The sequence below is a fragment of the Anser brachyrhynchus genome (assembly GCF_964034855.1).
Source record: "Anser brachyrhynchus genome assembly, chromosome: 1".
Lineage (NCBI taxonomy): Eukaryota > Metazoa > Chordata > Aves > Anseriformes > Anatidae > Anser > Anser brachyrhynchus.
The window spans coordinates 19,070,827-19,096,529 of record NC_137694.1 but is presented as its reverse complement, the minus strand read 5'-3'; the positions used below and the strand labels follow the sequence as shown (position 1 = coordinate 19,096,529).

General features: G+C 36.6%; 2 long non-coding RNA genes across 6 annotated transcripts in view; both read right to left on the bottom strand.

The window, feature by feature from the left end:
- Window positions 1–16,058, bottom strand: part of LOC308181553 — a 114,348-nt gene extending 98,290 nt beyond the window's left edge. For all 5 annotated transcript variants that reach the window (XR_013941500.1, XR_013941501.1, XR_013941502.1 and 2 more), the window contains exon 1: window positions 16,026–16,058. This is a non-coding gene — a long non-coding RNA (uncharacterized lncRNA). The remainder of the gene's footprint in view (window positions 1–16,025) is intronic.
- Window positions 16,059–20,247: 4,189 nt separating this feature from the next.
- Window positions 20,248–22,938, bottom strand: LOC308179864. Its single transcript, XR_013940643.1, has 3 exons — window positions 22,794–22,938; window positions 22,270–22,475; window positions 20,248–20,817 (listed from the first exon to the last, which is right to left on the bottom strand). It is a non-coding gene; the product is annotated as an uncharacterized lncRNA (long non-coding RNA).
- Between the last annotated feature and the right edge of the window lie 2,765 nt (window positions 22,939–25,703).

Sequence of the window (25,703 nt, the reverse complement as noted above, 5' to 3'; positions counted from 1 at the left end):
CCAGGTATTTTTTAACCCAGCAAAACATGTACCTTTCTTTTGACTCTAAGCCTTGACTTTGAAGGTCTTGTCTCCTTTAATTACAGTTACTTTCACATAGCTACATATGCCATTTGTACAAGTTTTGTTTTTTTTTTCCATTTTACAGATGTTTTCAAGAAGCCTTTTTATTGGGTTTTCTGGTGAAATCTAAGTTCAGTGAAAAAAAAAAATCTTGAATTATTTTGGTAGAGATAAATAGTACAAAAAAGGAAATGTAAATACTACAGAAAAAGAAATGTAGTTCAGTTTAAATTTCCTTTTGAGCGTTACATATTTTTTTCTATAATTTTAAAATAGATGTACAGTAAAAAATTATTCTTCCCCTAAATCTATACTGGTGTTACAGCTGAGATATGCTTAGTCCAAGATAGAAACTGACTACCTATTTATTCTTTTCTCCTTGCAGAGAAAGTTCTTTTCATGTACCTCTTTACTTCTCTTGCAGTTCTACAAACTCTTGACAGCTTCATTCTAATATATGCAGAATACATTATTCCTTATGAGCATTATAACCACATCTTAGATATTGTCAAGATCTGCTCAACACTTTTTCCATGCTTTTTAACACTTTAATAAAAATAATTCCAGTGTCTCAGTATTGTGGATAAACATTGTTTTAGAGGCTTACAGAATAAATTCTGGGCTCAGAAAGCACTTGAAGCATTTCTTGACTTTAACCTGAGCCACATTACTCATCAAAAATTTATCCAGATTGTACATATCTTTATTTATGTTCAGGGATATTGGCTACGTTCCACATAAAATTCTCTCTTCTGTCCTTCCCTTTACTTCTGTTTTTCTATTTAACGTCTTCATGTCTTCAAGGGGCATTGAAAAGAAAACAAAAAGAAACACAAACACCAAAAACCAACCACGGAAAAACACAAGAAAATGAATGGAAGGAGTACAGTAGGTTGACCTACTGCAGAAACCTCTGATGGTTTGTTTGGTATGGGTAGAATCCACCTATCACTGTACAGAAAGCTTCATAGGAAATCATCTTTTTTCAGTTTGATAGTGTGGTTAGTGGAATGGGGTCTATATTTAACATGTTTCAAAAGGAAAAAAGTTATATGTTTATCTAGTTGGGAGACTGCGTTAACTTGCACAGATTCTGACAGACTGCACACCAGACCCTCAAAACCAGAAATTTAAAACAAATACAGCCCAACATGTAAAATGTCTTTATCTACTTGCCAGCTAAATTGTGATAGATTCCAGTGGTGTGGGGGCTTATTTATTTATTTATATTCAAAGTATTTCTATATAATCAGAACCCAAGACACAAGTTTTGAGGGAAAACAGAAAATGAAATTGTTTTGAACTCAACACCTAAATGACTCTCATCTATAACTGCTCTTTCACCTCTTCAAAAGATTTCTTTTAGAAAATGTTTTTGCCACTAACAAGCAACACACGTTAAACCAAAAAGTGGAAAAGTTATTTTATAATGTTCAAAATATTTTAATGGTAAAATATATTAATACAAAGTATGTTTCTCTCATTTTTTGGTTATGTATTGATTATGTACACAATGAAGAAAATTGTCCCTTGTGAACAATAAGAATCTAACATGTCTGCTGGACAATAAATATTTTTTAATATTTTTATTTACATTACCTTTCCTAATCCAGGTTTCACATTTCATGACTTGATGGCTTTACAGTTGTTTATTTTTCTTATCACAAGGGAACATGCTGAGAATTTCTGTCACTTATCTGCCCTCAAGGACGCGTGTACTGGACTTGTGCAAGTTTTTATAGAGGATAAAATGTCTTTGTTTCACACCACCAGAGAGCACTGTTGGATCATTAAGATTTGGCTTTTTTTCTATCCAGACATTAGCTAAAGTAATCAGAACCAAGGAGACAAATAAAACTTAACTAAATATTCTTTCTTACCACACGACAAATGTCACCAACACATAAGGCACAATAAATCAATTTGTCTTTTTTTTTTCTTTTTTATTGTTCTGCATTCTTTCAACATTCTTTTCTTTTAAATAAAGTCCTGTGTTCTCAAGGTTCCAATTAGTGATACCGTTTCTACCATAAACTTTCATAAAATTTGTTTTACTCACCAGTCCAGTGGCACAGCAGTGAGCTATATCACAGAACATCTATTAATATCACTTTTGCTTTCTCATTCTGGGAAAAAGAACCATCATCCCTTAATGTCTCAGTAAGTAATACTGTGTGATGCTGAGGTCTGTGCGTGTATTTTTGTACCTTACCAATGTGCCAATCAACATGAGCTAGCAGAAGCTACCATACTTTCAACTTTACAGGGGAGTAAAGAAAGGCAAACAAGTTCAACTAGGAAAAAGAAAAAAAGAGAGATGTCAAACAATGAATGATGAAACAGGTGGTAGCTTGGTTTTCCAACAACTTTCTGCTACAAACAAGATCTACAGTGAAGAACCTGAACTTTTGGTAGGTTAGAACAATATTCCAACATTTGGTGTGTCTAAGTATAGACATGTATGCCTATGGCTAGACGCACACAGCACACACATAGAATACTAATTTATTTAAAAATCTCTTAATTTTACAAAGAAGTGCACCTCTCTCTACACAGATGTTTAAATGATGCTTTTCTCTAAATTGACTGAGCATAGGTTTGATGCTTTTTTCATAATGCAAAATCTAACCACTAAAATTATTCAACCACTTGGTAGTTCACAGTTTTAGGATTTAGGATTTCAAGGCATTTTAAGATATATATTTTTTAGGATTTTTCAGAGATAGGGGATTATTTGAGGCCCTGACTTTTACTTAAATTTCTAACTTTTCATTTAGATTTAGGTGTCTATATGCATTTTTCTTTTGAAACTTGGTGGTGAAACAATGTAAGAAAAGCTGAAATTAACGTGCTTTTTAAAACTAATTATGAGATTTCTACTGTATCAAAAATTAAAAAATATATAGAGAAAAAAAATTCTAGACAATGAAATGTGTTCTAGAAAAAAATGTCCACCTGAAAAATACATCTCATAGTTTTTTACACCTAAATTTAATTACATGCTTATCATATTGAGGAATATTTTCTGAGAATTCTATTCTTCTTGTGCTACTAGGAGAAGACAAATTAAAATGAATTAAAATGAACAATAAAAAATGTCTTTATTCCATCCTTGATGATGTCTCATTTTTCCTAATTTTCATTTAAAAACAATAAAAGGAAATTATTCTGAAATTAATATATCATGATTAAGTGTTAACTAGAACATTCTTACCACATTGAGGCTTGGGTATTGCAATATATAACTATTCAAGCTGTAACACAATAGCAAATAAATCCCTATTTTTTCTTGTTGCTGTTGTTGATTCCTCAGTATACTTTGTACTTAGAGTAAACTCTGGAATAGAATATAATGCAAGAACATCTTTCAGTGTTTCCAACGTTCATGGTTAAACAATCTTTTCCTGTTGGTGCATCTGCAAAGTAACCATGTTTCCTTCCTATCATTATTAAAATATAACGAGCTTTCTTCTGTTATCACAGCCAAGGCCAAGTTGATACAGATGCCACTGAAATTATTTGAGACTTTCCATTGGCTCTAGGATGGTGACAGAAAATATTTGTTAATTTTATGTCCCTCCACCAGGCTTTACTGAGAAAAAAATGTGCATTGGAATTTTTGCTTGGGTAAGGACTTCAAAATATTTATATATTCAAATGAGAAGCAGGACAAATATGATAATCTTCTTAACCTGTTTTCTTGATTATTGCATTTGTCTGCTATTGCATTTTTTCATATCTATATCATACATTATTTATCCTCAGAGTGCATTCTCACACTTTAAATAACAATAAACTCAACAAATATGAAGAAAAATATTCTCTGTAAATAATACTTCCCTCTCATAAAATTGTTTTACATCTTTAACATAATTTTTGTAAAGATATTCTTATGGGAACAGCTGAGAATTTGGAACGAGTGTGAAAGGAAGAAAAAATTGGGGGGGGGGGGGGGGTCCTTAATTCGATTATTCTGATTATTGATTATCAATGTTTTAGAGTTTCCATGTAGCACAGTTGTATTTCAATCACAGTTGCTTTATGATATCAGTGTAATATCAGGGTTGCTGTTGTGACTTTAAGCAATTTACAAGTAATTGAGAAATTTAGTCCAAAGTAATTTCTATATGTACCCCAACTTGAGTAGTATTTGCTGCAATTCAAAGTTAGAAAAAAAAAAAAAAAACGATCATGTTGTTTCTTCAGAAACATCACCCAACTATTCAGGAGACCTTCAGATCAGTAGTCATATTTCAGTTAAACAACATAACATCCTACACTACAGCTGCCGTAGCATCATTAAGTCTAGTAAATTATTTTCACCAGATGACAGTGATTGTTACAAGTATGTCCCATTTCCATGATGCTAATCCTAAAGACAACATACATCCTCTGATAAAATTTGTTCAATTCATTGAAGTAATGGACTGTGTTCAAAAAGAGTTCAAATCTAAGTACCAAGGACCTTCTGCCATAGATTCTTCTTCATGTGTAACATGTGATTACAACATCTCTTCATGTTAGTAACACGTTTTAATATCCTCTCCTAGTATCTTGTTCCATTTCCATTTAAGGCCCCATCTCTGTACTGTTACGGTATCCTATGGGGTTGATAAGGTTCTGTTATAATAACTTCTTTTTCCTTTCTGAAAATCCTTTTTCAGTGGTGGAATTGACATGAAAATTTCCTCCATATCATTTGTGAAAATCAAGTATTAAAAAGAATTTTAATAAGTGCAATCATATTTTAATCCAAACCCATTTTGAGTAAAGCTCTTTAATCAAAACTCTTTCACAATGCAGGAAAAAAATAGGACGAGATTTATGAACTTATTCAAATGACATGACAGTAAAAATAGGCCAGTGGGATGCAGAACTTTCTTATACAGACTTTTGTTTCCAACTCTATATTTTGCTTTGAAATTTTGCATTCATTGGCCATTCAGTAAGCCACTTATACACATCATGACTGCAAAATCTACTAGCTTAAAAAAATTATAAAGTCCTTCCTTTTTGAAGGAATAAGGGCATGTATATTTTGTATTTGATGTTAAAGAGACAGCCAGCCCTTCTAATAAAGAAAACAACCACACTGACCCTTCTTAGACACCAAAGCCTTGTTGAAGTCAGCTGGAGAAGGTGGGGGTAGAAGGAGTACTCCATTCTCTCTAAAACACTAAAACACTTTTCCCTACCTTTCTCTACTGCTGTTTTTCCTGTCAACTCTGTCATTTCTGTTTCTGCTACTATCTACACAAGAATAAACCTTATCTTTTTTAGAAATCTGTTAAATTAATTCATCTGGAAGAATTATGAATCATAAAGCACAGAGAAGTATATAGCCACTGTGAATAGAATGTCTAGAGTAAACAGAAGTTTAAAAGATAGTTATACAATAAAGATGTAAACATGTTAAAAATATTTTCTATCCCTACAGGAAGAAAGAAGACATTTATTACTATAGGTATTTAATTTCTTCTAATTCTACACAGTGAATAATTTAGTTATGGAAAGGCAGAAAATTTACCATGACAAAAAAAAAAAAAATCACTTTCTGCAAATACCAATTAAATGAGCTGTAGTAGATCAATTAAACAGTCCCATTCCTTAACTTCTCTTTTAAGTTAAAAATCTTTTTCCTTCTAAATTTAAAGATACAACATTCTTACTCATAATACCCTTGCCTAGTGCAATGTATGCTTCTATAAGTTGGTATCAATCTCCTGTAAGCTGCTGAGCAGCCTAGAGCAGGCTCACTAACCTAAAGAAAAATTCCACCTTCATGAAATAGCAAATTCATCTTACAGAGTAAGGTATATTAGAATAAATAGCTAAACAGTTTATAAACTCAATTCTATAGCTGGTTGAGTAAATATTCCTTTTGACTCCAGATGAGGTCCCCTGCAGAAATATAATATTCTACACAGCTAGAACAGAGTATAAATCTCCAATCACTCTTCATGGACTGCGTAAGGAATACACTTTTGATTTATCTTAAACTTTTAATGAATTAGACTTACTTCCTACTCTGCATGGACTATGCCGTACTTGTATGTATAGTTGTGCCCTAGTCATAAGAATAGTGCAAGGGGTCCTTGAAAAAAATATTTTGCAAAATACTCCACAGTGTCATGTTTACTACTAAAAAGACATGAATAAAAAGAAAATTTTAATTAGATAAATATTGCAGGAGAAACACTTTTAATGATTACCACTGATTACAACTATATATACATATTATTTTTTTTTTTGGACTGGTGGGCTGATAGTAACTGAAGAAAGTATTATTAAAATTGTTATATGAACATTCCTAATTTTCCAGTGAAAGTTCTAACTACCAAATTAATGACCATGGTGGCACTACTTTCACCACCACTCCCCCTCTTAACTCTTGTGCTGCTCCCATTAACTTAAATTCTGAGAAGAAGCTAGGCTGGCTACCTAAACTGGGATCAGAATTAAGCTTTCAGAAGCAGGTAAGTGTCTATCTACTCAAAAAAAAAAAAAAAAAAAAAAAAAAAATCCATGCAAGGCTATGATCAGCCATCCAGGAAACTTTTAGGCTTAACAGACTTATCCAGGCAAACTCTATAAGAATTTAAAAAGGGTTGATCTCTTATACCAAAGGCACAAAATACACTGCTGATGAGACTAAAGTAGCCAATATTTCATCTGTGCTTTTTAAAGTCTGTGTTCAGAAGTTTGTCATCATTATTTTAGAAAAAACGAATTTTTAAATTTTTTTATGACTGTATATGTTCTGGATTCTAAGAAGGCCAGCCTTACCCTGGGTTGCCTCAACAGAGGCGTGGCCAGCAGGGTGAGGGAGGTGATTGTCCCCCTCTTCTCTGCCCTCCTGAGGTGTCACTTGGAGTACCGCATCCAGGTCTGAGGCCCCCAGCACAAGAAGGATGTTAACCTGTTAGAGTGGGTCCAGAGGAGGGCCGTGAAGATGATCAGAGGGCTGGAGCACCTCTCCTGTGAAGAAAGGCTGAGATAATTGGGGATGTTCAGCCAAAGAAGAGAAGGCTCCAGGGTGACTTTATGGCACCTTTTCAATGCTTTATGGAGGCTTATAAAAAAGATGAAGAGTGACTTTTTACTGGGGCAGACAGTGATAGAACAAGCAGGAACAGGTTTAAATTAAAAGAGGGGAGATTTAGATTAGATGTTAGGAGGAAATTCCTCTCTCAGAGGGTGGTAATGCACTGAAACAGGTTGCCCATTGAAGCTGTGGATTCACTGTCCTTGAAAGTGTTCAAGACCGGGTTGGATGAGGCCCTGGGCAACCTTATCTAGGGAGGCTGGAACTAGATGATCTTTAAGGTCCCTTCCAACCCAAGCCATTCTATGATTCATATGTTATGGACTATCCCTTTGGCCAGTCTGGGTCAGCTGTCTCCTGATTCTGTCTCCTCCGAGCTTCTTGTGCACCCTCAGCTTTCTCGCTGACAGGGCAGTATGAGAAGTCCTTGACTTGGTGTAAGCAGTGCTCTGCAAAAACTTAAACATCAGTGTTTTATCAGCATTATTTTCCTCCTAAATCCAAAACATGGCACATACCAGCACCTATCAAGAAAATTAACCCTATCACACCCAAAACCAGGACAATATTAAACAGCACCGGTCCCAAGACCGACCCCTGATGGATACCACTCATCACCAGCCTCCACCTGGTTATAGAGCCATTGACCCCAACTCTCTGGATGCAACCATCCAGACAATTCCTTATCCATGTAATATTACACCCTTCAAATTCATACCTCTCCAGTTTAGAGATAAGGATGTCATGTGGGACCATGTCAAATGACTTGCAGAAGTCCAGGTAGATGACAGCAGTCAGTCTTCCCCTGTTGACTGATGTAGTCACTCCAACATAGAAGGCCACGAGATTGGTCAGGCACGATCTGCCTTTGGTGAAGCCCTGCTGGCTGTCTTGAATCACCTTGTCTTGCATGTGCCTTGACATTGCTTCAAGGAGGATCTATTCCATGATCTTCCTGGGCACAGAGGTGAGGCTCACCGGTCTGTAGTTCCCTGGTCCTCCTTCCTACCTTTTTTAAAAAATGGCAGGTTCCCTTTTTCCAGTCACCAATGTCTTCACCTGACTGCCATGACCTTTAAAATAGGATGGAGAGTGGCTTGGCAATCACATCAGTCAGTTCCCTTATGACCCTGGGATGCATGTCATGAGACCCCATAGGCTTGTATGTGCTCAGTTTCATCAGGTGGTCTTGACTCTGCTCTTTGCTAACAGTGGGATGGACTTTTCTCCTCCAGCCCGTGTAGAGGTTCAGGGACTCAAGAGACATGGTAAGGCTGACTGGCAGTGAAGAATGAGTCAAATAACTTGTTGAGTACCTCAGCCTCCTCCATGTCTGTTGTTACCAGTTCTCCCTTCTTGTTTATCAGAGGGGGTACACTCTCCTTGGCCTATGGGTGAAAGTACCTATACAATCCCTCCTTGTTATTCTCTGCATCCCTTGCTAAGCTCAGTTCCATCTGTGCCTCGGCCTTCCTGATCCAATCCCTGCTCAAGAAGATGGCACCCTTGGCTATTTTGGTGGCACAGGTTCTAACACAGGTGGTTGGTTGGTCCAACTTTGTATGGTTGTCCTTTCCTGGGTCTTGACCATTACTCACACACTCTCCTTTTTCCAGCCCCAGAGCATCGTATCTGTTTTGTACGGGCACTGTGGGGACAAGGGGGGGACTCCTGCTGCTCCAAGCTGAAATGAGGGTCCAGTTTCCTTTGTCTTGTGAGTCTGTCAAGTCCATCAGCTCAGGGTTGGAAATCAGCTTACCTTTCCCTTGCCAGGACTTAAGGCAGGGCTGTCTCTTAGCCATGTCAGCGCACAATACCGTGCATCAATCTCTCACTCTGGTTCCTGGATGCCACATTGCCTGGTGCGCTCCTCTCGCAACATGGCAACTTGCTGGAAAAGTTGATCCAGCTGGTTACGTTTGCACCTACAGCACCCACCTCTGCCTTCAGGGGACTTCCAGATTCAGGAGTTCCCTGGAACTGAGGGTCTGGGCAGCTCTTTCACAGAATCACAGAACATTAGGGATAGGAAGGGACCTTGAAAGATCATCTAGTCCAATCCCCCTGCCGGAGCAGGAACACCTAAATCATGTCACACAGGAATGTGTCCAGGTGGGTTTTGAAAGTCTCTAGAGGAGACTCCACAACCCCCCTGGGCAGCCTGTTCCAGTGCTCTGTCACCCTTACCATAAAAAAGTTTTGTCTCATATTTAAGCAGAACCTCCTAAGTTCCAGCTTACACCCATTGCTCCTTGTCCTGTCATTGGGTGTCACCAAGAAAAGCCTGGCTCCATCCTCCTGACGCTCACCCTTTACATATTTACAAACATTAACAAGGTCACCCCTCAGTCTCCTCTTCTCCAAGCTAAAGAGACCCAGCTCCTCCTCCCTTTCCTCATAAGGGAGATGCTCCACTCCCTTAATCATCCTCGTGGCTCTGCACTGGACTCTCTCAAGCAGTTCCCTGTCCTTCTTGTACTGAGAGGCCCAGAACTGGACGCAATATTCTAGATGTGGTCTCACTAGGGCAGAATAGAGGGGGAGTAGAGGGGGAATCCTTTCAGACTTTGGGAGGTCTGTTTGGGTGTAGGTCTCTGGCTGGGCAGGTTGTGGCCCCTGCATCTGGGTTCCAGGGTTCAGCCTCATGCAGGCATTTGCGGCAGGTGGACATTATTTTTGTTTCAGTTGAAGGCTGTTTCTTGTTACTCTCAGAACAAAGTGACTGCCTTCTGCCCTCCTGGCGCCAACTGCCACACAAACGGCTGCACCACTGCCTGGCCGCACTCCTAGGGGATGGTTTTGTACGTGTGGGGGCGGCTGCTGCTACTCCTGGGCCCGCCAAGCCTCATCAGCTGCTTTCATGAAGGCTGCTGGCTCCCAGCAGCCCTCTCCACTTCCTGTGGTTTCCTTGATGCAGAAAGACCTTTGCACACCACGATACCCCGCTCTGCTGCAGAACCAGAGCTGATTGCCTTGGCAAGTCAGTATCTCAGTATATGCATATTTTTCCATATTTCCAGTATTTTTAACAGCTGAGCTATTTTTTTTTTCATTTTTTAAACATTAATATACAAAGGAAAGTTAATATTTACCTTATTATATCACTCATCATTTCTTTCATATCCAAGATTCTTCTTTATCAATATTTATTTCCTAACAAAATTAAGTAGTTGTATCAGGCAGGTTTGATAAGTGTTGCAGTTACTGCAACTCATAAATAGGTATGGATAAATATATGATAAATACACCAAAAGCACATGGTTATTGTGTAATAAAGTTTCCAAATCTAGAATAAAGACATCTGGCTTTTAATAAAGACATCATGACATGTCTGAACTTCATTAGGTACAATGCTTACTAAGACAGAGATCCTATGTACAGTTACATTCTTTCATACTTAAACATATATTAAATATCCAAAATAATTCCTTGGTTGTCACTTTTGCCTGAATGAATAAAATGAGAATGTTGCCTTTTAGCTCTATTCCAAGGACACTTCACACACTGTATATAAATTTACTTGCAGCTCTTAGTAACAATGATCTACATAGATTCAAGATCTGCTACACCCCTGTTGGAAAGCCTGCACTCAACCTAAATCAGAAATCATAATCATTTTTTTGGGTATTTTGATACCTAAAAAGTAAATGGTATTTCAGGAACAAACTGATTAAAAAATCTACAAAACAGTTAACAAAGCTGTAAATGAATCTCCCCTTTATTAAATTCTAGGGAGTTTTAAAGCAACATCCATAACATTATATAATGATTCCATCACATTTTGTCATCACATCTTCATTAAGCTCTGTTTGTGCAATAATAAAAATACACAAGTACCTGAAATTAACAGAATTATAGAATGGTTTGGGTTGGAAGAGACCTTTAAGGATCATCTAGTTCCAACTCCCTTGTCATGTGCAGGGATATCTTCCATTAGATCAGGTTGCTCAAAGCCCCATCCAACCTGGCCTTGAGCACTTCCAGAGATGGGACATCCACAACTTCTATGGGCAACCTATTCCAGTGCCTCACCACCCACATAGTAAAGAATCTCTTCTGAATAGCTGATCTAAATCTCCCCTCTTTTAGTTTAAAGTCATTACCCCTTGTCCTGTCACTATATGCCCTGATAAAGAGTCTCTCTCCAACTTTCCTGTAAGATCCCTTTAGGTACTGGAAGGCTGACATAAGGTATCTTCAGAGCCTTCTCTTCTCCAGGGTGAACAATCCCAGCTCTCTCAGCTATTCTTTATAGGAGAAGGCCTCCAGCCCTTTGATCATCCTTTTGGCCCTCCTCTGGACTCACTCCAAGAGGTCCATGTTCTTCTTACAATGGGATACCCAGAGCTGAATGCAGTACTGCAACTGGGTTGTCACGAGAGCAGAGTAGAGGTGAAGAATCATGTGCCTCGACCTGCTGGCCACGCTGCTTTTGATGCAGCCCAGTATACAGTTGGCTTTCTGGGCTGCAAGTGCACATTGCCTGTTCATGTTGAGCTTCTCATCAAACACCATCACCAGCTCCTTCTCCTCAGGGCTTCTCTAAGCCTTTCTACACCCAGCCCGTATTTGGGTTTAGTTTTGCAGGACCTTTCATTTGGACTTGTTAAACTTCATGGGGTTTGCACATGCCCACCTCTCAAAACTGTCAAGGTCCCACTGCATGACATACCTTCTCTCCAGCATGTTGACCATACCAGACAGCTTGGTGTCATCAGCAAACTTACTGAGTATGTACTCTATTTCACTGTCACTTTTGTCTTCAACAAAGATGCTAAATGGTGCTGGTCCCAGTACTGACTGCTGTGGAACAGCACTCATTACTGATTTCCACTTGGACACGGAGCCATTGACAAGTCTTTGAATGTGACCAGCCAGCCAATTCCTTACCCACCAAGTGATCCATCCATCAAATACATGTCTCTCCAATTTAGAGACAAGGATATCATGGAGGACAGTGTCAAATGTTTTGCACAACTCCAGGTAGATGATGTCAGTTACTCTTCCTCTATCCACCAATGCCATAACCCTGTCATAGAAGGCCACCAGATTTCTCAGGCACGATCTACCCTGAGTGAAGCCATGTTGGCTGCCACCAATTACCTCCTTATATCAAGGTGATCTCTGATCACCCCTACAGGTACATAAAAAGGACTGAAATTATTTTTAAAAATAAACATATATGGCACAGATTTGATATATTGCACTGGTCTAGGAAACAGAACATCTGGCTTTATGTCTGTACATCTGAGTCTGTTTTAATAGCACCCAGATCCACACAGTTTTAAGCAGTGTATAACAGCTTTAGGCTGTAGTGTTTAAAAGGCAAAAGGAGCTTAGTTACACATTTTTCAGTTAGTTACAGTGGCAACTGTCAACGTCCATTAAAAATATTGCCTTCAAAGGTACTAATTCTGTGCTACACAGGCATTTGTTTTCATTTGAAGTTTGGGAGGGGGCTAGTTTGTAAAAGATAGTTTTCCTTTGTTCTTCAACTGATATTTTTTCTTAATTTCATTTCAAAACAAAAGCAAGTGAACAAACAGACCTGCATACTCTTTACAGACAAATGAAATAATTCATTTTGGTTTCAGAAGTTCTCTGAGCTGTTAAAAATAGAGGGTCTCTCATCAGGTGTTGGTATTCTGCAGGAACATAAGTCATGCTACCAAAACTGTACACTTGCGTGATTGGATGTGCGCCCATCCACTGGTCAAACACATTCCTTTTTATTTGACAGGCACATGCTCCTTCACCTGATGAAATATAAAAGTTGTCTCAATTCACCTAATCCAACAGTTAAACTTTTGTTACATGGGCAAGCGTGTATCCAGTGTACAATAGAAACCCCTAATACGGTGCTGGCATGGAAGATGTACACTTGGTAACATCTGGCTTTATGTCTGTACATCTGAGTCTGTTTTAATAGCACCCAGATCCACACAGTTTTAAGCAGTGTATAACAGCTTTAGGCTGTAGTGTTTAAAAGGCAAAAGGAGCTTAGTTACACATTTTTCAGTTAGTTACAGTGGCAACTGTCAACGTCCATTAAAAATATTGCCTTCAAAGGTACTAATTCTGTGCTACACAGGCATTTGTTTTCATTTGAAGTTTGGGAGGGGGCTAGTTTGTAAAAGATAGTTTTCCTTTGTTCTTCAACTGATATTTTTTCTTAATTTCATTTCAAAACAAAAGCAAGTGAACAAACAGACCTGCATACTCTTTACAGACAAATGAAATAATTCATTTTGGTTTCAGAAGTTCTCTGAGCTGTTAAAAATAGAGGGTCTCTCATCAGGTGTTGGTATTCTGCAGGAACATAAGTCATGCTACCAAAACTGTACACTTGCGTGATTGGATGTGCGCCCATCCACTGGTCAAACACATTCCTTTTTATTTGACAGGCACATGCTCCTTCACCTGATGAAATATAAAAGTTGTCTCAATTCACCTAATCCAACAGTTAAACTTTTGTTACATGGGCAAGCGTGTATCCAGTGTACAATAGAAACCCCTAATACGGTGCTGGCATGGAAGATGTACACTTGGTAACATCTGGCTTTATGTCTGTACATCTGAGTCTGTTTTAATAGCACCCAGATCCACACAGTTTTAAGCAGTGTATAACAGCTTTAGGCTGTAGTGTTTAAAAGGCAAAAGGAGCTTAGTTACACATTTTTCAGTTAGTTACAGTGGCAACTGTCAACGTCCATTAAAAATATTGCCTTCAAAGGTACTAATTCTGTGCTACACAGGCATTTGTTTTCATTTGAAGTTTGGGAGGGGGCTAGTTTGTAAAAGATAGTTTTCCTTTGTTCTTCAACTGATATTTTTTCTTAATTTCATTTCAAAACAAAAGCAAGTGAACAAACAGACCTGCATACTCTTTACAGACAAATGAAATAATTCATTTTGGTTTCAGAAGTTCTCTGAGCTGTTAAAAATAGAGGGTCTCTCATCAGGTGTTGGTATTCTGCAGGAACATAAGTCATGCTACCAAAACTGTACACTTGCGTGATTGGATGTGCGCCCATCCACTGGTCAAACACATTCCTTTTTATTTGACAGGCACATGCTCCTTCACCTGATGAAATATAAAAGTTGTCTCAATTCACCTAATCCAACAGTTAAACTTTTGTTACATGGACAAGCGTGTATCCAGTGTACAATAGAAACCCCTAATACGGTGCTGGCATGGAAGATGTACACTTGGTAACATCTTTCACTAAAAATCTGTGTCCTCTTTCCTAAGAATGCAGTAAAGAATAACTTCTAGACAGGATTAATTGAAGTTTTGCAGAATAATCTGGTTGTGGATTAGTGGGGAAAATAAGGCAAAATTCTTTTTGTTAACTTCCCACAAGTAAGAGAGCATCATGAGTATACATTAGGATGAAACTTAGTTTCTGTTCAATTTCTGTAACAAATCCGTAACCACAAAGATGTTTATTTTAAAATATAATAAAGAAGTAAGCAAATAGCACATTTTAAAACTGTGACAGAAGCTATGCAATGCAGCCCTGAAGCCTTCTTAAAAAAAAAAAAAAAAGAAAAAAAAAAAGAGAGAACTTTTAAACAAGTTTTACAATGTCCTGACAAAATGATAGCACACTACCAGTAGCACAGTACTGAAGAAGAAAACTTCTGGTCATTAGGGAATGCCAAAACCACCGTAATTCTGAGCTTTGTGTATTTATCTTGAAATGTATGTGATCAACATCTGTTCCACTACAATAAATAAACAAACAAAACAAACATAAAGAAGGAATGAGCTATTCCTTGCTTCCTATATAATCCTGCTTTTGGTTATATAAATTGGTACAGAACTCTTTTATATCGATGTGGAAAGCATACAGAAATATGAAGATATTCATATGATACATGAATAGTGGTAAAATATGATTCGCAAATTGGAATGGTAAATTAGAAGTAGGTTTACATTTACTGAGAGAATTATATCTTTTGGGGATATTTCTTTATACAGAAGAATGACTTCATGGCTTTAGCCAGGACTGAAAATAGAAAAGAGCCTTTGATATTCTCTTCTGGGTCACCTTGTTTTCTTCTTCTTTTTTTTTTTTTTTTTTCATCTCCACTGGCTTTACTAACTAACATCTGAGTCTTGTTTTAAGCTTGCTGATTGCATTGAGTTTGTATTTGCTATGCAATAAGCTGGCACTAAGAAGGATTTTGATCTTTAATCTGGTTCAAGGGATTCTAAGCAGCTCTTACTACAGCCATAGGCAATACATGCTCTAAATGAGATTGAAGGACAAATTAAAATAAATAATGTTTGAGTAAATCACATTGTCCTGGTTAAATGCATTTAACAATTTCATTTTCCCTTGCAAAGCAGGTTTTTAAGAAATTAACAAGTGCTTTACTTTTTTGATGTAAGCACCATGAATCTTTTTTCCACCCTGAAAAACTAATGTCATTAAAGTTGTCTCTCCTCCATGTATTACAATAGCTTCAAAGCTTCTGGATAGAGAGCTAGAGAGAAGTCAGAGATCTGTAAAACATATTGCTATATTTATTGCCAAAGGCAAAACATGGTAAATTGGCCAAGACTTTCTTAACAATCATAGTTCACTTGAGTAATGATATTTTAGGCCTTTTGACTAACAGTAGGTCCTGCAGACAGACATTAGCGAATTTATATAGTTTGCATTTTTCTAAGAAATAAAGATGTTGTGGTTTAACCCGGCTGGCAGCTAAACACAGCCGTTCGCTCACCCTCCCCCCTCCCTCTCTGGGATGGGGGAGAGAAACAGGAAAGTGAAGCCTGTGAGTTGAGATAAAGACAGATTATTAAGACAGGAATATAATAATAACAATAATAATAATAGTGATAATGATAATAGTATTAATAATAATAATGTGTAAGAAACAAGTGATGCACAATGCAATTGCTCACCACCCGCTGACCGATGCCCAGCCTATCCCCGAGCAGCCGGCGCCCCACCCCAGCCAGCCACCCCTATATATTGTTTAGCATGACATCAGATGGTATGGAATACCCCTTTGGCCAGTTTGGGTCAGCTGTCCTGGGTCTGTCCCCTCCCAGCTCCTGCTGCACCCCCAGCCTGCTCGCTGGCAGGACAGAGCAAGAAGCCGAAAAGTCCTTGGCCTGGTGTAAACACTGCTCTGCAACAATTAAAACATCAGCATGTTATCAGCGCTCTTCTCATCCTAATCCAAAACATAGCACCCTACCAGCTACTAGGAGGAAAATTAACTCTGTCCTAACTGGAACCAGGACAAAAGACTAGTAATGAACTAGCTAAAGAAAGAACACCAAAAACAGGTTAATTTGATCCAGTTATTTTAGTAATCTTCCACCTGCCAATATCTACGTTTCTTCAGTAACATTTTTATGATGTATTTTTATGCATATGTATATTTTATGTATATATACATAATATGTATATATACATAATACATATAAACAATATATATATTATATACATATACATATTTATACATATACATAATATGTATATTTTATGTATATATATATTTTATGATGTATATTTGCGGAAAAATGAATAAGTTACTGAAAAGGTTGTCCAACATTATAATAAGAGGAAAAACTACAAAAGGTAACACATATGATTTTGGAAATATTACTCTAAGAAGCAAATTAGTAGAATAACTAGGATTTGTCAGAAGGTTATCTAGGCTAGCCAGGTAAAGTGTCTTATCATTTATCTTGTGGCAATGTAGCCCTGTTAGACTGGATGTCCAGAGAGAGAAGAAAGAAACAAAAAACAAAAAAAAAATAAAAAACAACCCTCTGAAAAAGATATCACAGCACCTTGGAACGTACCCTATTAAGTTCATCATTTACTTCAGTTATACTTTAAAATAATACAAATCAAAATAACTTATTTCTGTATGTGTATATGAATGTATGTGAAAATCTCTTGCTTCTGTATGTGAATATGTTTATATACGAATATATATGAACATATGAATATGTTCAATGTCTGTAAATACAATATGTCAAAGCAGCATATGCACAGGTTTAGAAAGGAAGAATAATTTCAGAGTAATACCTAAATGATCTTTTCTGACTTCTACCTTTTTTACTGTTTAAATTCATAGTTCTGGGGAAAAATCCATACCATTTTTGAAACAACTTTTTGCCCTTACAGAATTCAGGATAAAGTCCTGAGGACTTTTGCATTATTCCTAAAACATGTGGTGATTCCAACAAGGTTAATATTCTATCCATTTTGGATTAGGAGTAATTCAATCCCTATTTATTTCATCCAGCATTATTTTTCCATGCTTCGGTATTTCCTTTCCACTATGAATCATTTTTCATGTAACCTCCTCACATTTAATATGGAAAGACCTTGACCTAATTTGACCCTATAGTACCAGTGCTCAGAGAAATCTAGTAGTTGGGATGTTCACTATCTGCTAATAGTCAAAGTCCTTGTTCAAATACAGGCTTACATTGCTGTTTATGTACCATTCCCCCTTGCTCCTCCCCATCCCTCAGCTCTCAAAGAGGAATGTAAAAAAAACACCACCAACAACAAAAAAACTTCTGGAGATCTTGTTGCAGGAATGATTGTGTCTTGTCACACAACTGCAAACCTATACATTTTTTTTACCTATAACTGAAAAGAAGTCTTTAGGCTTATTGAAGCTGTACTCTTCTTCAGTCGTGCCCCATGTGGGATGCAGTGTATTCTCACACTGCTGTTTTGAAAAGAAATAGGATTAAAATAGGATTAAAACTGTTTAAGTTCTTCCATTATGGAACCCAGTACTGATTTTTTTTTTCCACATTCTGTTACCATATATTCAGCTGATAACTATAATATTAATCATGAAGACACTGATTTTTTTTTTTTGTCTCTTTTACAATACCAAAATCACAGAATCACAGAATTGTAGGGGTTGGGAGGGATCTCAAGAGATCATCAGGTCCAACCCCCCTGCCAAAGCAGGTTCCTTAGAGCAGGTTGCCCAGATAGGCATCCAAATGGGCCTTGAATATCTCCAGAGAAGGAGACTCCGCAACCTCCCTGGGCAGCCTGTACCAGTGCTCTGTCACCCTCACCATGAAGAAGTTCCTTCTCATGTTGGTGCGGAACTTCCTGTGCTTCATTTTTTTTGGCCATTTTCCCTTGTCCTGTCCCCACAAACCACTGGAAAGAGGTTGGACAAATCCCTCTGTCTCCCACACTTAAGGTATTTGTAAATATTGGTAAGACCCCCTCTCAGTCTTCCCTTCTCAAGGCTGAACAGACCCAGGTCTCTCAGTCTTTCATCATAGGGAAGATGTTCCAAGCCCCCTATAATATATGTGGCCCTCTGCCGGACTCTTTCCAGGAGATCCCTGTCTTTTATTTTATTTTTATTTTTTGTACCAGGGAGCCCAGAACTGGACATAGTACTCCAGGTGAGGCCTGACCAGGGCAAAAAAAATGAAGAATAAAATTCTAAAAATGGCCTTTCTTTAGCTGCTGTTGGGAGCTTTTCTGACCCTTCTCTACATTGTCATTTCACTCAATATTTTTGGTCTAGGTCATTTTATATTCTATTCTCTGGTAGTATGCCATGAATTTGAAGGACCACCATGCACTGGTTTCGAGAAAAAAAAGAAACTAGATCTAGTTTCAAAAATTATTTTTATTTTATTGAATATAAATCAAGTAAAAATGCTGTTTAATTCACATTGGAGACAAGTTCTGATGCTGTATTCAAAAATTGCTGGAGAAACAGTTCATATCCCTGAAAGAGTTCCCAGTTGCATGAAAATAGACAATTTAAAACTATGATTCCCAGTAGAATATTTTAATCACCACACTGTAACGTACTCCAATGCAGAAGGTGTTAAAAAGGTATTTAGAGATCTTTAAATCTGGAGTGCATCTATAGACAGAACAACAGATTTGGGGGATGGAGATGCCTGGAGGACATGGACTTTTAGTAAGGTTTTTTTTGATAAGAGAAAGAGATGTAAAACATTTCTATTTCCTCCGAGGAATCAGCAATGTTGGCAAAATGCCTCCAACTCACTTAAAGGAAAACAGTCATTCTTTTCCAAGATAAGGTTAAACGTTACAAAATATTTCAAGTGGATACAGAGGGGAAAAAAACAAAAACAAAAAAAAACGCATGACATTCGCTTTCCCACACTACAAAAAGCAAGCAAACAAACAAAAACACCATGGGAAAGAATGAGAGGTCAGTGCATCCCTTGCAGTATATCAACCAGATGAATAACACGGAGTTGGTCATCTATGTGACCAAACTAGCAGGGCATAACAAAATACAGACTCCTTGAAATAGCTGTTAAGAATGCAGATGGCTATAGATGATGGCCAGGGCTTGATATGACTTTGACATGCTAACAAAGATTATTGTAACTCTCAAGTAGTACAGGGATAATCCCTGATTAATATTAACAGTCCCATTCACATGATTTCAAGAAAGGCAATAAATGATCTTCTTTGGATCGTTATACAAAGCATAGAATATTGTAAAAAATAAATTATTGACGGATCAGAGTTGCAGTTCTGTGTGTTTTTAATCAAATACTGTGCCACCAACAGTATTTAATGACTATCTTTTGGAAATATTCAGTCAGAGTTAGCAATAAAGTGCAAGAGGTCCCCTGGAACCTCTTAAACCAGAAAATATTTAGTGTTCTATTCAGGATTTTGTTTGACATTTGGAGAGCATAGTAGAAGATCACTTGCTCATAGATGCAACTAGTATTTCACCTCAGCAATGTGTATAAATACATGAGGGGAAGGTGTCAAGAGGATGGAGCCAGTCTCTTTTTCAGTTTGTTCCCAGCAAGAGGACAAGAGGCAATGGGTGCAAACTGAAGCACAGGAAGTTCTGGCTGAATATGAGAGGGCACTTCTTTACTGTGAGGGTGACAGAGCACTGGAACAGGTTGCCCAGAGAGGCTGTGGAGTCTCCTTCTCTGGAGATATTCAAAACCCACCTGGACGCCATCCTGCGCAACATGCTCTAGGTGATCCTGCTCATCAGGGGTTAAGACTAGATGATCTTCAGAGGTCCTTTCCAACCTTGGCCATTCTGTGATCTTGTTTAATAGTTTGTGTGTGCATTATTTGATAGCTTATGACATCTTTGCATTATGAAGCAGCATTATAAGACTCTGCATTTAATTAAAAACAATACAAAACAATAACAAAACCAATGAAACAAATAAATCAACAACAGTAACAACAAACAACACACAGATGTTTGTGACTGGCCTTTTCATACTGCACCAAAACTGCACAGCGCTCAAACCTATATAACACTATCAATTTACCTGTAACATACACAATGTTTCTCCTATGAAAGGTTAGACTCATTCCTTTCACCAAACATGAAGATTTTTTCAGCAATCTCTATCAGAAGTCAGGGAAAAGAACCAATCATCACAAGAGCTCCCTTTATACTAAAAGCTGTTTCCTTCTGTCAAAAAAGCATCACTGGTCCGAAAAGCTTCTTGTTGCCATTAAATACTAAATCATGTAATTTCTTCCTTTCTCTGTGATCTTCTCACTAGCTGGTTGATTTGCTTATTGATGTCTGAAACAGGGATCTGTTGATTATGTGCATCTACAACCACAGTTACAGAATCTTCTCTCCAGATAAATTAATTCCCTTCCTTCAGATTCATCTCTTGATAGATTTTGATCTTGACATTGACTTTTCTAAGAACGCTAAAGTGAAGAACAAAGTAAGAACGCCATTAAAAAATAATAAACTTTTAATATATATATGTAATCTCAAGAAGCAGTTTTTACTAAAAAAAAGCTGCATATGAATATTTGCTTGAAAACAGACAGTAATCTGTGCATGGAATAGCTGTTAACCTTTTAAACCCATGCAAGATTTTTCTAGAAGCTAAATTACAGAAGTCAGTGGGTTAAAACTGGTGTAAATGCCATGAGTGTAGAGACTCGAAACACTGTTCAATCAAAAAGATCATATTTGATAGCATAGGCTATTTATGCTTCTCAAGACTTTTCTGGCTTTTATGTATAAAATGTATCATTAGAGAAGGGCAGAGAAAACTAAAGGCCTAACATTAAGATAATCAGAGTATTTTCAATAATTTTAAAAAAATATGACTGGTAACCTTTGAATTAGCAACTTCATAGTAAAATACAATCTTTATGTACTAATAACACAGTTAAAACACTTTCTTGGTCACATAAGGCAGCATGGATAGCATGAAGCATTTACATATAGAACACTATGCATAACTCCCGAGTGAAGTAAATTCTTTAGTAAGGTCTTTCTGCTATATCCTTTTTGGTTCATTTTATTGCCTTTCACAATAATCCATGCATACTGATAGTCCTAAAACACATTTAATTCAAACAGTACATCAAACTGCTTATTTTACATTATTATTTAACTTTGATTAGGTGAAATTTGCAAATTGTTAGAAGACAAAAATATTACAATGGGTACATTAGATTATGCAGTTATGACATGCTTAAAGCATTAAATATAGACAAGTTACAATGCTCAGTAGTCTAGGGACCCTAAAAATTTAATAAGCTTTAGCTGCAGGCAAGAACCTAGCAGCTGCAGGGAAAGAGGAGGAGGAAGGTCTAAACTATTTGTAGTTATGTATTTTGTTGGCAAAAGTAATGTACCATCATAACCATTCTTTCTGTTTTATCCCTGCAAGTTCTCACAAATTGTCATCTCATGCACATATCTATGCAATTACCTATTGGTGTTTTTTTTTATAGATTTTTTCAAAATAATAGGTAAAAACTCATAATCTAAAGAATCTTATGTCAATGTTCTAGAAATATTAAGACTCTACATATTTATTATTTTATATTCTGAACATGCTCTGTTCCCAATAAACTGTCTATGACCACAAGATTAAACTTCATATATAGAATATCTTTTTGATAAATGCCCTTGAGTTTATCATTGATATATCACAATATATATATTGAAACAATATTCCATTAAAAGAAAAATAGTTCTCTCTTAATCATATTAAGAGTCAGCATAGGAGTTAAAGTCATAACAAAACATTGTTTTTCTGCTATTTACTCAGATCTATTCTCTAACATTATTTTCCAATTTTGATGTAGAAGGAATGACATTGCAGATGATGCATATATACAGAAGATTAATATACTTACAGAACATGAATTGTTGTTCCTACTACAACAGAGATTTCTGGAATTGCAGGCCGCAGAAATGGTGTTTGGTCATGGTTCCAACCAACCTTCTGCCTTGCAAGTTTCACAGATCTTGGCAAAACTCGAATAATCCCATCACCTAATTTACTTTAACTGAATCTGATAGAGTCTGCTTCTTTATTACTAAATAGTGTTCTGAAAAAGAACTGTTGCATATCTCACCATTATTAGATTATGATGTTAAAATGTCAGGATTTAGATCATGCACTATCGGTGAAACATTCAACTCCAAAAGATACTAGGAAAATCATTTTAAGTCATTTATTCCAGAGATACTTCACTCACTCTAGGCTAGTCTTTGTGAGGTTAACAGACTTTTTTGTTGTTGCTGTTGTTTTGCTCTAATTTAAATGCTATTAGATGAATAGACTTTTTTTAAAATTTACCTAAAACCCTATCTTGGCTAGAGAACACACAAGGCTAGAGTCAAAGAAACATTAAAAAATAATAATACTTGTTCTTACTTGCTGGAAAGTAAGTCCTCAAACGTAATGGCTACTTGGAAAGTCAAACACCATAAGCAGGAACATCACACCTATCTCCTTCTTTCCCTGAGAATTTATTGATGAGCACAACATGCATATAATATGGAATATCCCTTTGGTCAATTTGGCTCAGCTGTCCAGGCTATGACCCTCCCAGCCTCTTGCCTGCCCCAGTCTAATTGCTGGGGATGTTAGGCAGGGCTAAGGGAGAAAAAGGGCTGGGGAGAAAAAGCCTTGACCCTGTGAAAGCACTATTCAGCAATAGCAAAAACATTGGTGTGTAATTAACAGTGTTTTAACCACAAATCCAAAGCACAGCACTACGTGTGCTTCAACGAAGAAAGTTAACTCTATTCCAGCCAGACTCAGTACAAAAATTTTATCTTCCTTAACTCATCAAGGCGGTTTGGCACTTAAAGATAAATTCTGCTTGGGAATTTCATTAGTTACAATTAGTGTTAGTACTACAATTTTAAGAACAAATTTATTTAGAATCATTTAAGAAGTATCTTAAGGGGAAAAGTCCTTCTTAAAATCAAACCTTTAAAAATGTTTCCAGTTAAACAAAGAAATATATAAATTTATTTTAAAATGCTAGCATTGGTGAATATATTGTATCTAGGGGTTTATTCATAGCAAGCACAAAACTTTTCTCTTATTCAGTACTTTATGCAGTTAGGTTAGCGATAATTGCTAGATAGCTCATAAATAGATCATAAAATAGCTTAATAATTGTATTTACAAACAGAGAATAGTCTTTTGATCTTCCAACCATTGCAAATATTATCTAAAAAAGAAGCTGAAACACCAGACCTACAACCAGGAAATTCAAAACATGCAAAGGGTTTATCAGAAAAAAAATAGACTGTATCTTTTCTGAAGCTGTCAAAGCAGTACGGTAAAATTACAGCAATTTTCAAAATAAATGAAGATTCTCATTCTCACTTTAAGCTGAGTCTTACGGTATGAGGTCAATAGAGAGGCAATAGGGTATAACAGCTTTAATACAGCTGGCATAAGGAAAAAACAGTCAGTGCAAGGCTCACCCAGTTGAAGTATAAACTGAAATACTACTTCTAAGTATCAGTCTAACTGATAATCCGTATAGAGAGAAATATCCTTCCAGACTACAAGTTTATAATGTTTATATTTTAATACATTTTTCATGAGAACCATCACCAACTATACAGCACTTTATGAGTACTGTAAATCTGTGAATAATTTCTGTTGGGAGACTTCACTTAAATGGAAGAACCACTTGTTAGCTTATAGAAATCAGTCAAAAGACTAACCAGAGTTTAAATTGCACTGCCACAGGAGGTAAAGTTCTGAATCCTCCATAGAGGGGGAGTGCTATGTCACTCCTGCGGGACAGTGGAATTACCTCTTAGTCATCAGATGGAAAGATGTAAAACCACCAGAGACTGAGGGGTTTGCCCTTTTCCAATAGGGTTTCTTCCAAAACTTTCTTCTGCTTCACTAGTAGTGTTTAGAAAGTCACCAAGTATGGAGTAAGGTAGATTTCCAGTACAGAAGTCCTAGAGGCTTGATTCCCCTGCTGCATCTGCCTTTTTTGTTGATTTTGTATACTTTAGAACCCACAAAAAATAGATGTAAGGATCCATCAGATCCACGGTGCTACAAAAAAAAATTACAAAAAATGACATTTCTAAGAGCAGAATCCTAACTTTTTTTCATGCTTAATGTCTCATAACAAATGACAGAACACCAAAGGTAAATTATATTAAATATGAAAAATATAATAACATTACCTTTTTATATTAATATTTCAACAACAACAACAAAAAAAGCGCTAAATTTGAATACATCTAGGATAAACTAGTAAGTGTCTTGTAAGTTATTTCTAGATCAGTCAAAGAAATAATCCAGGAAAAATGTCAGGATAAGGAATACATCAGTACAGACTGTATACATAGAGGAACCTCAATGTAGCTTTTAATTTGTACATGGCATTAAAAATTAATTTAAGCTCAAACAATATAGTTACACCCATTTTATCATGGGGAAGAGAGAGCTCCAAAAATCAAGTAACGCACCAGCATAATAATATCTATTTTCTTTTTATTACAGTAGGTTTTGAACCGAGTAAATATTAAGGAGAAGACTAATGAAAAATGTTTGCAACACCATCTAGTTTATCTGTGATCATAGAAGAAAGGCTGATTATCACGGTATGATTTAATAGAAGATGGTATTAATCAAATGCACTAATGACATCACTGAGTATGTTGAGCTGTAAATTATAAGTTTTTCCATACTCTTATCACCAGACAGTGAGTGAAGAGCTTCTCACAGTATTAAGGAAATTATATATTTACCAGTTTCCTATTGTCAAAAATATTTCTTAAGCCTTCTCTCTCCTGTTTTTATTTCATTATTTATTTATTTATTTATTTATTTATTTAATTTATTTTTTACAGCTTCCCTTTCTTATCATCAGAAAGAGGTGTTTTCAAGGAAGAATCATAGGACAGAGTGTAGAAATCATTTTGATCCAGCTTCTACCTAGGATTAGATTTGCTGTTTTGGAAGTAGTTTCAGCTTCATTCTCCTCACAACTTGTATGTTGCATTTTTGTGGCTGTCAGTGCTGCTCCATTTCACTCTTTCTTGTTCTGTACTGATCCTCTACTAGAAAATCAATATTGTAGGGAACATTCCTGCATTTTTTTCTTACAATGAGACAACAGCAAAACCTAAGAATGACACTGTTGAAGAGTTATGTAACTGTCTATCTGATAAATAGGAAGAATAATACACACTCCACTGACAGTGAATTTGTCATAGATGCAGACATGAATGAAGTATACCTTTCCAAAATGTGTAAGAAGTATTTTTCACACATGGCCTGTATTAAATTAATTATTTG